Genomic DNA, 4579 nt, shown 5'->3' on the forward strand with positions numbered 1-4579 from the left:
TTGATCACTTTGGCTTCCCAGGTTTAATGTGACATTATAAAGATTAGAAAAACCAAATGTGACTGGGCATGGTGGTGCATACTTGTAATCCTAATTCTCTGGAGTCTGAGGCAGGAGGATCACTGAGAGTTTGAGGCCAGCCTAGGTTACATAGCAAGAGCCTGTCTCAAAATAACAAGAACAAACAAAAAGAAGCCAGATGTGGTGGTATAGCCTGCAAGCTTGGCTACTCAGAAGGCTGAAGCAGGAGATCACAAATTTGAGCCCAGCCTGAGCAACTTAGTGACTTAGCAAGACCCTGTCTTGCAATAAAAAAAAAAAAAAGTTGAAAAAGGGCTGAAGATATAGCTTGAGTATGAAGACCCTAGCTTCAATCTCTGTGACCAAGAACAAAAACCCAAATCACCCGAAAAAAAAAAAAAAGAAGAAAAAAGAAGCCAAAACCTCCAAAAAAACCAGTTGCCAAAAACAAGTGATAATTCTTGACCATAGGAAAAAATGAATCACTAGGTTCTCCTATGTGAAATCTTTTCTTTACATGTGTGTTTGCTTCCTGGTCTCTGCAACTTGGCAGAGAAGCTGCTGGCAGCATAACCCAAGGGGAAAATGAAACTTTACAACTAAAGGTCAGTCTGAAAGGTAAGAGGGACCATCCTGAACCAGCAATGTGAGGCAATGTGCAACCAGTATTTGACATTCATTGGGTTAGTTTTTACTAAACTTTCTGCAAATGTTTCTTAGTCAGGAAAGCATACTCTTTTATTTTATTTATTTTTTTTGTCTGTTTGAGACAGGGTCTTGCTGTGCAGTTCAGGCTGGCCTTGAGCTCACTTTGCAGCCCAGGCTGGCCTCGAACTCACAGCTATCCTCCTGCTTCAGCCTACCGAGTGCTGAGATTAGAGGTATGTACCAATATGCCTGCATACTCATTTTAAATATTAAGTGGTAATTGCATTCAAGTATTTTTTCAGTAAGTCATGCTAGATACTGTGTTTAACATTTTTTTTTTTAACTTTTATTAGTACATGTTTGTGGTACCTGACTATCATCATGGGGGCTGGCACATGTACGTAACACATCTTCATGTTTTTATCCTCTTCCTCCCCCCCCCCCAAGATACTGTGTCAAATGCTGGGAGATACTGAACTGAAGAAAACAGTCTTTGTCTTCAATCTGTCTTCATGTGGAGTAATCTGTAATGAGAGCTGTGCCTGGCTAACAAGATTTAGAGTCCAGTCCAGTCCCGACAAAAGAGGATGCGCTGGACACTAGTTGGGTTCTGTGGTAGAAAGTTTAGAGGAATTGTGAGAGATGGGGAGGAAGTTCCAAGGGCTGCTGGGATGGAAGAAATCCAGGCTCTGGGGGTGGGGAGAGGAAGTTAGCCTGAGAGCCTTGCTCAGTTGGAAACAGAACTTAATGTTTCCCTGGTGCTCATTAACTATTTACTGGATTGAAAAAAGTTAATTTCATCCTCTGTGCCCAGAGGTCTTGTTCTATACAGACTTTTGTTTTCTTAAAGATGTAAATAGAATTCTCTGCTTCTGGCTGCTGGCCGACTGAGTCATAGGAACATCGAATGGTAATTATGTTATTATCATGAGGAGCTGTTTTGGACATTACAGGGCAGGGATAAATGAATACTTTTTTTGAATGAGGAAGAACAGATTTCAGGTGCTCCTGATGATCAGAAAAAAACCTGATTTTCAGGATAGGTCAGTTCAGCGATCTTCCCCTCGTCTGGAAGAGGTAGGAGGAGTCTCGGTGGGCAGTCGTGACCTGGAAGACCTTGGTATTGTCAGTGACCTTGGCTTAGTCTTATCAGTCACCCCCAGCACATAGGTGATGCCGGACTCTTCCTGCGTTCACTGGGCAGCCGGCGGGGAGTTTCAGACAGAAGGAAATTCTCAGAAGAGTGTATGGTCACAGTGTGAAAAAACAAGCCTTTAAATAGCGAAATACTGTAAAAGGTAACCAAGGAAGAAAGTAAAATCAAGCTACAGTTAATTTTAGATATCCCAAAAAGAATACTTGAAGTATTTGAAGGAAAAAAAAACTCTGTTAAAAAATCCTCCCACAGTTATACATGTGATATTATAGTTATCTATGAAATAATAAATTTTTATTTATTTATTTATTTATTTATTTATTTATTTATTTATTGTGACACAGGGTTCTCACTGTGTAGTTCAGGGTGGCCTTGAACTCACTTTGTAGCCCCAGGCTGGCATGGAAGGCGATTCTCCTGCCTCAGACTCCCAAGTGCTGGAATTTCGAGCCTGCACTTCCTTGCCTGGTTGAGATCATAAAATTTTACAGAGTTGTGATGAACTCAGAGGTCCACAGTCACCCTTCTCAAAGTTACCAGCCACATAGCAAGGAAAGGATAGACCTTTGTTTCATCAAAACTAATTTCCTGCAGATACTGAAGTTCATACTGCTGCAATTGGAACGTGAAACAATACTTACCCTTGGTATTTATGATTCACTCTGATAGTTTTTGCTCTGCCCTACCTAGTCTGTTCTGTTTCATTAAAACACAGACAGTGACCTATTAAATTGCTTTTATAGCTTTTTAAGGAATCAGAGTTTAAGCAACTGTGCTTTAGAGAAAGTCTGCACAGAATACAAATAATTGTGTTCTGAGGCTTTTCTCGCTGGGTGGGAACCACACAATTAGGTCTGCAGCCTATAAAGCAATTTACTCACCCTGGCAAGTCTCACATTGCTGTTGCAAACCGAACATGTCCAGTTAAATTCACGTGGATTTATTTTAGTTTTCAAGTTTAATTTTTTATTGGTACATGTTCGCCATACATAATGATCACATTTATCATAGGAAATTTGTATCTGTGCATAATATAATTTAATTCTTTTTTTTACCATCCTCCCCCTCAAGCATTCTTCCCCTCCCCAATACAGAAGCTTTGTTTCCAGTTTTTCTTTCATTCTTTTTAAATTTTAAGGCCCTCTTCCCTTCCTTTCCTACCCCCTCTCCTCCTGACTGCAGGGATTACGGGCCTATGCCACCACACCCAGCTGCAGCAAATGTTTTTAAGTAAAGTGTTGGTTTTTAAAATAGATACTGGGAAGTAGAAAGAATGGCAATAGTAAAAAAAGAAGGGGAACAGCAGAGGGAGGTTGAGATAGAATTGCAGTGAGTCTGAGGTCAACCTGAATTACAGAGCCAAGACCCTGTCATACACACACATACACACAGAAAAAGTTACTGAGCACTTGCGATGCATCTGACCCTGGCATTGTCAATGCTGAGGTAAATGGAGAACTCCCATCCTCCAGGAATTTGTAGATTAGTTGGGGACAGTGTCGTATGTAATGACTACAGGGTGAGAACTGTGAGCGGCCTGCACAAGCTTCTATGGAGAAACGAAACTATCACTTAGCTCCAGGTCTCGGGGAGGAGAGTTCCGGGATGAAGCAGTGTGAGAATCATGGGCTGGTTTGGACTTAATTTGGGATGGGAATAGATAGGCTCGGGTTAAGGTCAACTAAAAGATACTGAGTATCTGCATGTCGTAATCCCATCACTTAGGAGGCTGAGGCAGGAGGATCATTGTGAGGCCAGCCTGGTCTACAAAGTGAGTTCAAGACCAGTGTGAACTGCATAGCGAGGCCCTGTCACAAAAAGACACACACACACACACACACACAAAAAGATGCTGAATATCTGCTATGTGTCAGGTGACTTACACAAATTAATCTACATAAACCTAATAGTGAAATTTCATAAAGAAGGAACCTGAGGCTTGAGAGATGAAATGAGTTCTCCATAAAGCAAAGAAGCTTGTTCTTTTATTCTTCTTCTTAAGCTGTATAGTGCAGAGGGTCTTCACTTTGGAAGCACTCTGAGGAAGACTAATCAGACTTCTTGCCTCATACCTGTTAGTATCTTGAAAATCAAAACTGTGGCATTATTGTTTATATAGATATGTGGCCTCACATCAGTATTTTCAACCCTTCCTGCTCCAAGCACCCCACAGGTTGGGACAAAGGAGCTGTGATTTCTTCCCCATAGTCCCTTCCCCTGGTGGGAGGCTGTGTTGTCTAGCAGCTAAGAAATTCCCTTGCTACCACCCTCTAACTTTGTATTTCTAAGAGTTGGTTTTCTCATTTGCAAAAAGTGGCCAATAATGTTACCTAACTTACAAACTACTGTGAGAATCCAAAGTGAAAAAATGAATGTAAAGTACTTAGCACAGTGCTGACATGCACAGACTGGTTATGAAATAAAAGCATTACATTAAGAGGCAGGTTCACTTCCCTCCACTCAAGTTTTGTGCACTGATCTGAACCTTGGTTGACATTTCACCTTCTTTGACACTGTGGTTATAGGCTGTGGGTGAAACAGGAACTGGACCAAGGATTCAGGGCCAGGACTCTGTCATGAGATCTCAGTCTCTACATCACCGGGCAGGACTTCCAGCTCCTATAGTAATATAGCTGCCTTTCCATTTGGGATATGGATAGCGCTGTAGGCAGAAGCTGGAGCAGAAGGGAGTGTCTTCGGTGCTTCCCTCCTTGGCAGGATAGCATATCTGACACCCACAGCCTAAAGGAGCAG

Source organism: Chinchilla lanigera, unplaced genomic scaffold (genome assembly GCF_000276665.1).
Source record: "Chinchilla lanigera isolate Chin_1 unplaced genomic scaffold, ChiLan1.0 scaffold00067, whole genome shotgun sequence".
Taxonomy (NCBI): Eukaryota; Metazoa; Chordata; class Mammalia; order Rodentia; family Chinchillidae; genus Chinchilla; species Chinchilla lanigera.